The sequence below is a fragment of the Zophobas morio genome, unplaced genomic scaffold, assembly GCF_036711695.1.
Source record: "Zophobas morio isolate AGI-343-1 ecotype UQ-CSIRO unplaced genomic scaffold, CSIRO_AGI_Zmor_V1 ptg000020l, whole genome shotgun sequence".
Taxonomy (NCBI): Eukaryota; Metazoa; Arthropoda; class Insecta; order Coleoptera; family Tenebrionidae; genus Zophobas; species Zophobas morio.
The window spans coordinates 4,694,354-4,707,398 of record NW_026972125.1 but is presented as its reverse complement, the minus strand read 5'-3'; positions in this window follow the sequence as shown (position 1 = coordinate 4,707,398).

Genomic DNA, 13,045 nt, shown 5'->3' with positions numbered 1-13,045 from the left:
TTATCATGACAGTTTTTCAATTTTCGAATTTGTTACTTTTCGACTCTTTAATTCTTGAAATTTTAATTTTCAATTTTTAGGAAATTATTTAAATAATTTCTATTATTAATTTTTTGATTTTTCAATTTTTCGTCCCTTTAATTTTGGATACATATGTTAGTTTTCATTCATTTTTTTTAGTCAGCTTGTCAAGTTTGCAATTTTTCTACTTTTAAGTTCTTAGATTTTTAAATTTTTTGCTTTTCAGGTTTTCGATTTTCCGATTTTTCGGACGGTTATTCGATTTTTGATTTTTCAATTCCAATTTGTAGATATTTTGGTTTTTCGTTCTTTTTTGGTGATTTTTCGTTTCTCTACTTAAAATTCTTTCATTTTACGACTTTTAAACTTTTCAATTTTTCATGTTTCGTGTTTTTTAGTTTTTCGAATTTTAATTTTAAATTTTTCGTTTTTACAGTCTTTATGCGATTACTTTAATTTTTGTATGTATTTTTTAATATTTCAATCTCCAGTTTCTCGATTTTTACCTTCTGAATTTTGAATTTTTCAATTTTTCCATTTTCATTCCTTCAATTTAATAATTTCGCCAAATTTTCGGTTTTTCAATAATTAACAATTAGATTTTCAACTTTTCGTAATTCAATTTCTCGAATGTACAATTTTTGAACCTTTCCATGTATCATTGTTGCAATTTTCGGTTTATTCAATTTTTCAATTCGCGATTTAATATTTTTGGATTTTTCAATTTTTGCGTATTTTAATTTTTGTTAATTTTTGATTTTTTATTTTTAGTTTCTTCATTTTTAATTTTTCAATTTTTCACTTTTTCGTTCCTTTAGTTTTGGACAAATATTTTAATTTTCATTTATTTTTTTTTTAATTTGTCAAGTTTGCAATTTTTCAATTAATTATGGGATTTTTAAAATTTTCAGATTTTCGATTTTCAGTTTCCCGAATTTCATTTGTTGAATTTTTCGATGTTTTGGACGGTTTTTTGATTTTTGTTTTCTCAATTTTAAATTTTACGATTTTTTAATTTGTAGATATTTAGGTCTTCGTTCTTTTTGGCGATTTTTTCATTTTTCGGTTTTTCAGTTTTTCGAATTTTAATTTGTAATTTTTTGTTTTTACACTTATTTTATTTTTTGTATTTTTTTTGATGTTCCATTTGTAGCTTCTCAATTTTTAATTTTTCGAATTTCCATTTTTTGCATATTTTAAAGTCTGTTAATTTTTTATTTTTTATTTTTAGCTTCTTCATTTTTAATTTTTCGATTTTTCACTTTTTCGTTCCTTTAGTTTTGAATAAATATTTTATTAAATATTGTTTTATTTTTATTTAGTTTTTTTTAATTTGTCAAGTTTGCAATTTTTCAATTATTTAAGGGATTTTGAAATTTTTCAGATTTGCGATTTTCAATTTACCGAATTTCAGTTGTTGAAATTTTCGACGTTTTTCCGATTTTTGGACGGTTTTTTGATTTTTGTTTTCTCAATTTTAAATTTTGCGATTTTTTAATTTGTAAATATTTTGGTCTTCGTTCTTTTTGGCGATTTTTTCATTTTTCGGTTTTTCAGTTTTTCGAATTTTAATTTGTAATTTTTTGTTTTTACACTTATTTTATTTTTTGTATTTTTTTGATGTTCCATTTGTAGCTTCTCAATTTTTAATTTTTCGAATTTCTATTTTTTGCATATTTTAAAGTCTGTTAATTTTTTATTTTTTTTTTTAGCTTCTTCATTTTTAATTTTTCGATTTTTCACTTTTTCGTTCCTTTAGTTTTGAATAAATATTTTATTAAATATTGTTTTATTTTTATTTAGTTTTTTTTAATTTGTCAAGTTTGCAATTTTTCAATTATTTAAGGGATTTTGAAATTTTTCAGATTTGCGATTTTCAATTTACCGAATTTGAGTTGTTGAAATTTTCGACGTTTTTCCGATTTTTGGACGGTTTTTTGATTTTTGTTTTCTCAATTTTAAATTTTGCGATTTTTTAATTTGTAAATATTTTGGTCTTCGTTCTTTTTGGCGATTTTTTCATTTTTCGGTTTTTCAGTTTTTCGAATTTTAATTTGTAATTTTTTGTTTTTACACTTATTTTATTTTTTGTATTTTTTTTGATGTTCCATTTGTAGCTTCTCAATTTTTAATTTTTCGAATTTCCATTTTTTGCATATTTTAATGTCTGTTAATTTTTTAATTTTTATTTTTAGCTTCTTCATTTTTAATTTTTCGATTTTTCACTTTTTCGTTCCTTTAGTTTTGGATAAATATTTTAATTTTCATTTATTTTTTTTTTAATTTGTCAAGTTTGCAATTTTTCAATTAATTATGGAATTTTTAAAATTTTCAGATTTTCGATTTTCAGTTTCCCGAATTTCATTTGTTGAATTTTTCGATGTTTTGGACGGTTTTTTGATTTTTGTTTTCTCAATTTTAAATTTTACGATTTTTTAATTTGTAGATATTTTGGTCTTCGTTCTTTTTGGCGATTTTTTCATTTTTCGATTTTTCAGTTTTTCGAATTTTAATTTGTAATTTTTTGTTTTTACACTTATTTTATTTTTTGTATTTTTTTGATGTTCCATTTGTAGCTTCTCAATTTTTAATTTTTCGAATTTCCATTTTTTGCATATTTTAAAGTCTGTTAATTTTTTATTTTTTATATTTAGCTTCTTCATTTTTAATTTTTCGATTTTTCACTTTTTCGTTCCTTTAGTTTTGGATAAATATTTTAATTTTCATTTATTTTTTGTTTAATTTGTCAAGTTTGCAATTTTTCAATTAATTATGGGATTTTTAAATTTTTCAGATTTTCGATTTTCAGTTTCCCGAATTTCATTTGTTGAATTTTTCGATGTTTTGGACGGTTTTTTGATTTTTGTTTTCTCAATTTTAAATTTTACGATTTTTTAATTTGTAGATATTTTGGTCTTCGTTCTTTTTGGCAATTTTTTCGTTTTTCGATTTTTCAGTTTTTCGAATTTTAATTTGTAATTTTTTGTTTTTGCAGTTATTTTATTTTTTGCATTTTTTTGATGTTCCATTTGTAGCTTCTCAATTTTTAATTTTTCGAATTTCCATTTTTTGCACATTTTAATGTCTGTTAAATTTTTCATTTTTATTTTTAGCTTCTTCATTTTTAAATTAATAAGTAAAAAAATAAAACATATTTCTTCAATTTTACAATTTTGCAACTTTCAGTTTCAATTAATTTATTTAAATTTTCAATTTTTTTATTTTTAATTAAGGCAATGTAAACACATTTAATTCAATTTAAATCAACTTTGAGATGCTCAAATTTTAATCATTCCACATTTTCGATTTTTAAATTATTAGATTTTTTATTTTTCAGTTTTCCGTTGTTTCAATATTACAGTTTTTCTATTTAATTTTTCAACTTGTTGGTGTGTCAATTTTTGTATTATGTCCTATCTAATTTTTCAATTTATCAATTCTTCGATTTTCAACTATACGGTTTTTTCATTTTACCGATTTGTTTACTATTTTTCGACTTCTGTTTTACCTTTTTTTATTATTCAGTCTTTAATTTTTAGATTTTCGATTCTTTAGTTTTTCATTTTATCCGACTTTTGAACTATTTTTCGATTTTTACTCGATTTCAAATCTTTAGATTTACCTGGTCTTAGAGTCTTTAATTTTTCGTTATTTTCCGTTTCCCCAATTTTTAATTTTTCGATTTTCCACTTTTTCGTTCCTTCAACAACTATTTTGCATTTTTTGATGTTATAATTAAGTTTAAAAGTGTTTGTATCTTCCAGTTTTTTTGTTTCAACTTCTCGAATTTCAATTCTTGAAATTTACGATGTTACATTGCAACATTTTTAGATTTTTGAATAATTGAGTTTTTCGATTTGGTAGCTACTTTTAGTTTTTTATTTTCTATGTATCAAACTTTGAGTATTTTAATTTTTCGTGTCTGTTAATTTAGGGATTTTTCGTTTCTCAGGTTTTAATTTTTCTATTTTTGGATTTTTTATCATGACAGTTTTTCAGTTTTCGAATTTGTTACTTTTCGACTCTTTAATTCTTGAAATTTTAATTTTCAATTTTTAGGAAATTATTTAAATTTTGTTTCTTCTTAATTTTTTTATTTTTAGGTTCTCTATTATTAATTTTTTGATTTTTCAATTTTTCGTCCCTTTAATTTTGGATACATATGTTAGTTTTCATTCATTTTTTTTAGTCAGCTTGTCAAGTTTGTAATTTTTCTACTTTTAAGTTCTTAGATTTTTAAATTTTTTGCTTTTCAGGTTTTCGATTTTCCGATTTTTCGGACGGTTATTCGATTTTTGATTTTTCAATTCCAATTTGTAGATATTTTGGTTTTTCGTTCTTTTTTGGTGATTTTTCGTTTCTCTACTTAAAATTCTTTCATTTTACGACTTTTAAACTTTTCAATTTTTCATGTTTCGTGTTTTTTAGTTTTTCGAATTTTAATTTTAAATTTTTCGTTTTTACAGTCTTTATGCGATTATTTTAATTTTTGTATGTAGGTATTTTTTAATATTTCAATCTCCAGTTTCTCGATTTTTACCTTCTGAATTTTGAATTTTTCAATTTTTCCATTTTCATTCCTTCAATTTAATAATTTCGCCAAATTTTCGGTTTTTCAATAATTAACAATTAGATTTTCAACTTTTCGTAATTCAATTTCTCGAATGTACAATTTTTGAACCTTTCCATGTATCATTGTTGCAATTTTCGGTTTTTCAATTTTTCAATTCGCGATTTAATATTTTTGGATTTTTCAATTTTTGCATATTTTAGTTTTTGTTAATTTTTGATTTTTTATTTTTAGTTTCTTCATTTTTAATTTTTCGATTTTCACTTTTTCGTTCCTTTAGTTTTGGATAAATATTTTAATTTTCATTTATTTTTTTTTAATTTGTCAAGTTTGCAATTTTTCAATTAATTATGGGATTTTTACATTTTTCAGATTTTCGATTTTCAGTTTCCCGAATTTCATTTGTTGAATTTTTCGATGTTTCATTATTAGTCATTTTCCTATTTTCGATTATTCCGATTTTTGGACGGTTTTTTTGATTTTTGTTTTCTCAATTTTAAATTTTACGACTTTTTAATTTGTAGATATTTTGGTCTTCGTTCTTTTTGGCGATTTTTTCATTTTTCGATTTTTCAGTTTTTCGAATTTTAATTTGTAATTTTTTGTTTTTACAGTTATTTTATTTTTTGTATTTTTTTGATGTTCCATTTGTAGCTTCTCAATTTTTAATTTTTCGAATTTCCATTTTTTGCATATTTTAATGTCTGTTAATTTTTTATTTTTTATTTTTAGCTTCTTCATTTTTAATTTTTCGATTTTTCACTTTTTCGTTCCTTTAGTTTTGGATAAATATTTTAATTTTCATTTATTTTTTTTTAATTTGTCAAGTTTGCAATTTTTCAATTAATTATGGGATTTTTAAATTTTTCAGATTTTCGATTTTCAGTTTCCCGAATTTCATTTGTTGAATTTTTCGATGTTTTGGACGGTTTTTTGATTTTTGTTTTCTCAATTTTAAATTTTACGATTTTTTAATTTGTAGATATTTTGGTCTTCGTTCTTTTTGGCGATTTTTTCATTTTTCGATTTTTCAGTTTTTCGAATTTTAATTTGTAATTTTTTGTTTTTACAGTTATTTTATTTTTTGTATTTTTTTGATGTTCCATTTGTAGCTTCTCAATTTTTAATTTTTCGAATTTCCATTTTTTGCATATTTTAAAGTCTGTTAATTTTTTATTTTTTATTTTTAGCTTCTTCATTTTTAGTTTTTCGATTTTTCACTTTTTCGTTCCTTTAGTTTTGAATAAATATTTTATTAAATATTGTTTTATTTTTATTTAGTTTTTTTTAATTTGTCAAGTTTACAATTTTTCAATTATTTAAGGGATTTTGAAATTTTTCAGATTTGCGATTTTCAATTTACCGAATTTCAGTTGTTGAAATTTTCGATGTTTTTCCGATTTTTGGCCGGTTTTTTGATTTTTGTTTTCTCAATTTTAAATTTTGCGATTTTTTAATTTGTAGATATTTTGGTCTTCCTTCTTTTTGGCGATTTTTTCGTTTTTCGATTTTTCAGTTTTTCGAATTTTAATTTGTAATTTTTTGTTTTTACACTTATTTTATTTTTTGTATTTTTTTTGATGTTCCATTTGTAGCTTCTCAATTTTTAATTTTTCGAATTTCCATTTTTTGCATATTTTAATGTCTGTTAATTTTTTATTTTTTATTTTTAGCTTCTTCATTTTTAATTTTCGCTTTTTCACTTTTTCGTTCCTTTAGTTTTGGATAAATATTTTATTAAATATTGTTTTATTTTTATTTAGTTTTTTTTAATTTGTCAAGTTTGCAATTTTTCAATTATTTATGGGATTTTGAAATTTTTCAGATTTGCGATTTTCAATTTCCCGAATTTCAGTTGTTGAAATTTTCGATGTTTTTCCGATTTTTGGACGGTTTTCTGATTTTTGTTTTCTCAATTTTAAATTTTGCGATTTTTTAATTTGTAGATATTTTGGTTTTCGTTCTTTTTGGCGATTTTTTTCATTTTTAGATTTTTCAGATTTTCGAATTTTAATTTGTAATTAAAAAAAAATAATTTTTGTTTTTACAGTTATTTTAATTTTTGCATTGTTCTATTATTAGCTTCTCAATTTTTATTTTTTCGAATTTCCATTTTTTTCATATTTTAATTTTTGTTCCACAGTTTTTATTTTTTAGAAGTTAAAACCTTCTCGGAGGACCCAACTGTCATTTTTAAAAATGCAAAACCTTCTCGGGGTTTCCACAGTTTTTTTTAAGAAGTTAGAACCTTCTCGTCTTTTTTTTTTTGAAGAATATGAAACCTTCTCGAGGGCTCCAATTGTCTCTTTTTTTAAGATAAAATAAACTCGAGGCCCCAACTGTCTTTTTTTTTAAATATGAGACTTTATTTTTTGTCTTAAACTGTAACTAGTACTTTCTGTATTGTTTTTAATTTAGTCCATAGAGATTAACACAGAAAAGTAAAATTTCGCAAAATCTAATTTTATAATTTTACTTCGACCAATTTTATTTAATTCCTGTAATCGTCCGGTGTTCCTTGTGTTTTCTTCCGCCGCCTCATAAATAAAGCACCCATCACCTGTTGAGCGGACATCTTCAGGTGCCTCGAGTTGTCACTACTAGCCCGATATCGATCTTAACACGATTAGCTCACATCCGTTGGGCAATTATGGCAAATTCGGTGAAGTACTACAATAGCTGGAGATATAAATAACAGACACCTGTTGCTGCGTGACGTACCCTTGACGACTAGCCCTCTCGAAAGTGCATCCGAAGACGTTTTTGTCAACAGTAGCAACCCGAAAGCCGTTAGAGCTACTGTTAGGCGTAATGTATGCGAGTTTTCGCATTATTTAGATTTTTGTTGGTGTTTATTCGACGAGACGGAATCGTGAGGCGACGCTAGTGCAAACACTTTGCGTGGAGTAGGCTGGGAGTGTTGGCAAACAGGGTTGCCAACTTATGGTTTCAACTGATTCTCGATTGTAAGAAAGTTAACGTTAAAATTTTTGTTCAGAAATACAGATCTTTCGAAAAATTATACGAGTATAATTTAATTTTTGTTCATTAAAAAAATAGGAAAATTCAAAAATGAAAAATTTAAACTTAAAAAACCTGATAAATCGAAAAATCTAAAATTGAGAAGAAAAACATCGAAACAAAAAGTGAAAAATCTAAAATTTAAAAGTTCGAAAAATTGAAAAATCGAAAAATGTAAGATTTAAAAGGTCGCAAAATTTTTAAAAATCGAATAAGTGAAAAATAGAAAAAAACAGAGAGTCGAAAAATCTAAAAATCGAAATACATATTGAAAAATCCCAGAACTTGAACATTGAAAATTTGAGAAACCGAAAAGTCGAAAAATTAAATCGATTAATCGGGAAATTAAGAAATCGAAAAATCCAAAAATTTGAAACGCCAAAAATTGAAAAATCGATTATCGAAAACAGAACTCGAGAAATCGAAATCGAAAGATCAAAAGATCGAGATGGCGAAATATCGAAAAAATGAGCAATGGAAGTGGCTAAAAAACGAAAAATAGGAAAATTGAAAACATCGAAAAACTGAAAAATTAATTCCCAAAAATTTAAAAACCGGAAAATCTAAGAACGTGAAACGAAAAATTGAAAAAAAACCGTTAAACCGAAAATTGAAAAATCGGAATACCGAAAAACTGAAAAGTTAATTCCGAAAAATTGAAAAATCGAAAAATCTAAAAACGAGAAGGCAAAAAATCGAAAGATTGAGAAATCAAAACAACAAAAAGTGAAAAACCTCAAAATTTAAAAATTCGAAAAACTGAAAATTAAAAAAATCGAACAATCAAAACATCAACAAATCGAAAAATCAAAAAACTGAAAAATCGGAAAATGTAAGATTTAAAAAGACGCAATATTTTGAAAAATCGAATAAATAAAAAATAAAAAAAACAGAAATTCTAAAAATCTAAAAATCGAAATACATATTGAAAAATCCCAGAACTTAAACACTGAAAATTTGAGAAATCGAAGTCGAAAAATTTAGAAACGCCCAAAATTGAAAAATCGAAAAATTTAAAACCCCCAAAACAGAAACGTTGAAAAATTGGAAAATCGAAAAGTCGGTTATCGAAAAACTGAGAATCGAAATCGAAATATCAAAAGATCGAGAAGTCGAAATATCGAAAAATTGGAAAATGGAAGTGGCTAAAAATTGAAGAAGGGAAAATTCAAAATTGAAAAATTTCAGCTTAAAAAACCGATTAACCGGAAAAGTGAAAAATCGAAAAACTGAAAAATTGAAGAAACCAAAAATGAGAACGCAAAAAATCGAAAGACTGAGAAATCGAAACAACAAAAAGTAAAAAATCTAAAATTTAAAAATTCGAAAAATTGCGAATTTACATCGCGAAATCAAAACATCAACGAATCGAAAAAATAAAAAATTGAAAAATCCAAAAATGTAAGATATTTAAAGTCACACAATTTTGAAAAATCGAAAAGTACAAAATCATAAAAAGAGAAAGTCGCAAAATCTAAAAATTTTAAAATCGAACACATATAGAAAAATCCCAAAACTTAAAACATTGAAAATTAACTTAAGACAATGACAATTTGAGAAATTGAGAAATCAGAAAGACGGAAAATCAAAAAATCGATTAATCGAGAAATTGAGAAATCAAAAAATCCGAAAATTTATAAAAAAAGATGAATTATCGAAAAACCGAGAAATCGAAATATCAAAAGATCGAGAATCCGAAAAACGAAAAATTCAGAAATAAAAGTGGCTAAAAATCGAAAAATGGGAAAATTCAAAATTGAAAAATTTTAACTCAAAACCTTTTATTTTCAAAATAGTTTAAGATCTCAGGGGCTCTCAACGTTTTATTTTCCAAAGAATTTATAGAATTTCAGGAGCTCCCGACATTTCATTTTCCAAAGATTTTAAAGGATCTCAGGGACTTTCAACTTTTTTTTTTCACAAGACTTTAAACAATCTCAGGAGCCCCCAAGGTTTTATTTGAAATAGTTTAAAGGATCTCTGGGACTCTCAATGTTTTATTTTCAATAAAGTTTATAGTATCTCAGGGTCTCCCGACATTTTATTTTCAAAAGATTTTAAAGAATCTCAGGGACTCAACTTTTTTTTTTCAAAAGGCTTTAAAAATCTCAGGGCCCCCAAAGTTTATTTGAAACTAAAACTAACGTTTAATTTTTGAAAGGGTTTATAAATTCTCCAAAGTTCTCAAAGTTTTGTTGTGAAATGGTCTACAGAATCTCAGGGGTCCCCAAGGTTTTATTTGAAATAGTTTAAAGAATCTCAGGGACTCTCAATGTTTTATTTTCAAAAAAGTTTATAGTATCTCAGGGTCTCCCGACATTTTATTTTCATAAGATTTGAAAGAATCTCAGGGGCTCCCAACGTTTTATTTTCCAAAGACTTCATAGAATCTCAGGGGCTCCCAACGTTTTATTTTCCAAAGACTTCATAGAATCTCAGGGGCTCCCGACGTTTTACTGTCAAAAGATTTTAAGGAAACTCAGGGACACATTTTTTTTTCAAAATGCTTTAAAAAATCTCAGGACCCCCAAGGTTTTATTTGAAATAGTTTAAAGAATCTCAGGGACTCTCAATGTTTTATTTTCAAAAAAGTTTATAGTATTTCAAGCGCTCCCGACATTTAATTTTTGAAAGGGTTTATAGAATCTCAGGGACTCTCAACGTTTTATGCTCAAAAGAGTTTAAGGAATGTCAGGTGCTCTTGACGTTTAATTTTCGAAAGGGTTTATAGATTTTCCAGGGTTCTCAAAGTTTTGTTGTTGAAATGGTCTACAGAATCTCAGGGGTTCAGGACCTTTTATTTTCAAAATAGTTTGAATCTGAGGGGCTCTCAAGGTTTTATTTTCCAAAGGATTTATAAAATTTCAGGGGGTCCCGACATTTCATTTTCAAAAGATTTTAAAGGATCTCAGGGACTTTCAACTTTTTTTTCACAAGGCTTTAAACAATCTCAGGGGCCCCCAAGGTTTTATTTGTAATAGTTTAAAGAATCTCAGGGACTCTCAATGTTTTATTTTCAAAAAAGTTATAGAATCTCAGGGTCTCCCGACATTTAATTTTTGAAAGGGTTTATAGAATCTCAGGGATTCTCAACGTTTTATTCTCGAAAGAGTTTAAGCTGCTGCTGACGTCAATTTTTGAAAGGGTTTATAGATTCTCCAGGGTTCTCAAAGTTTTGTTGTGGAAATGGTCTACAGAATCTCAGGGGCTCAGGACCTTTTATTTTCAAAATAGTTTAAGAATCTCAGGGGCTCTCAACGTTTTATTTTCCAAAGAATTTATAAAATTTCAGGGGGTCCCGACATTTCATTTTCAAAAGATTTTAAAGGATCTCAGGGACTTTCAACTTTTTTTTTTTCACAAGACTTTAAACAATCTCAGCAGCCCCCAAGGTTTTATTTGAAATAGTTTAAAGGATCTCTGGGACTCTCAGTGTTTTATTTTCAAAAAAGTTTATAGAATCTCAGGGTCTCCCGAGATTTTATTTTCAATAGATTTTAAAGAATCTCAGGGGCTCCCAACGTTTTATTTTCCAAAGACATCATAGAATCTCAGGGGTTCCCGACATTTTACTGTCAAAAGATTTTAAAGAATCTCAGGGACTTTCAACTTTTTTTTTCAAAAGGGTTTAAAAAATCTCAGAGCCCCCAAAGTTTTATTTGAAATAGTTTAAAGAATCTCAGGGACTCTCAATGTTTTATTTTCAAAAAAGTTTATAGAATCTCAGGGTCTCCCGACATTTTATTTTCAAAAGATTTTAAACAATCTCACCAACGTTTTATTTTCCAAAGACTTCATAGAATCTTAGGTGCTCCCGACATTTTACTGTCAAAAGATTTTAAAGAATCTCAGGGACTCTCAACTTTTTTTCAAAAGGCTTTAAAAAATCTCAAGGCCCTCAAGGTTTTATTTGAAATAGTTTAAAGAATCTCAGGGACTCTCAATGTTTTATTTTCAAAAAAGTCTATAGAATCTCAGGGTCTCCGGACATTTTATTCTCAAAAGATTTTAAAGAATCTCAGGGGCTCCCAACGTATTATTTTCAAAAGACTTGATAGAATCTCACGGGCTCTCGACATTTTACTGTCAAAAATTTTAAGGAATCTCAGGGACTCTCAACTTTTTTTTTCAAAAGGCTTTAAAAAATCTCAGAGTTTCCAAGGTTTTATTTGAAATAGTTTAAAAAATCTCAGGGTCTCTCGACATTTAATTTCTGAAAGGGTTTATAGATTCTCAGGGATTCTCAGCGTTTTATGCTCAAAAGACTTTAAGGAATCTCAGGTGTTGTTGACGTTAATTTTTGAAAGGGTTTATAGATTCTCCAGGGCTCTCAAAGTTTTGTTGTTGAAATGGTCTACAGAATCTCAGGGGCTCAGAACTTTTTATTTTCAAAATAGTTTAAGAATCTCAGGCACTCTCAATGTTTTATTTTCAAAAAAGTTTATAGACTCTCAGGGTCTCCCGACATTTTATTTTCAAAAGATTTTAAAGAACCTCAGTGGCTCCTAACGTTTTATTTTCAAAAGACTTCATAGAATCTCACGGGCTCTAGACATTTTACTGTCAAAAGATTTTAAAGAATCTCAGGGACTCTCAACTTTTTTCTTCAAAAGGCTTTAAAAAATCTCAGAGTCCCCAAGGTTTTATTTGAAATAGTTTAAAAAATCTCAGGGTCTCTCGACATTTAATTTTTGAAAGGGTTTATAGACTCTCAGGGATTCTCAGCGTTTTATGCTCAAAAGACTTTAAGGAATCTCAGGTGTTGCTGACGTTAATTTTTGAAAGGGTTTATAGATTCTCCAGGGCTCTCAAAGTTTTGTTGTTGAAATGGTCTACAGAATCTCAGGGGCTCTGAACCTTTTATTTTCAAAATCGTTTAAGAATCTCAGGGGCTCTCAACGTTTTATTTTCCAAAGAATTTATAGAATTTCAGGGGCTCTCGACATTTCATTTTTAAAAGATTTTGAAGGATCTCAGGGACTATAAACTTTTTTTTCACAAGGCTTTAAACAATCTCAGGGGCCCCCAAGGTTTTATTTGAAATAGTTTAAGGAATCTCAGAGACACTCAATGTTTTATTTTCAAAAAAGTTTATAGAATCTCAGGGTCTCCCGACATTTTATTTTTAAAAGATTTTAAAAAATGGGGGGACTCCCAACGTTTTATTTTCCAAAGACTTCATAGAATCTCAGGGGCTCCCGACATTTTACTGTCAAAAGATTTTAAAGAATCTCAGGGACTCTCAGCTTTTTTTTCAAAAGGCTTTAAAAAATCTCAGGGCCCCCAAGGTTTTATTTGAAATAGTTTAAGGAATCTCAGAGACACTCAATGTTTTATTTTCAAAAAAGTTTATAGAATCTCAGGGTCTCCCGACATTTTATTTTCAAAAGATTTTAAAGAATGTCAGGGGCTCCCAACGTTTTATTTTCCAAA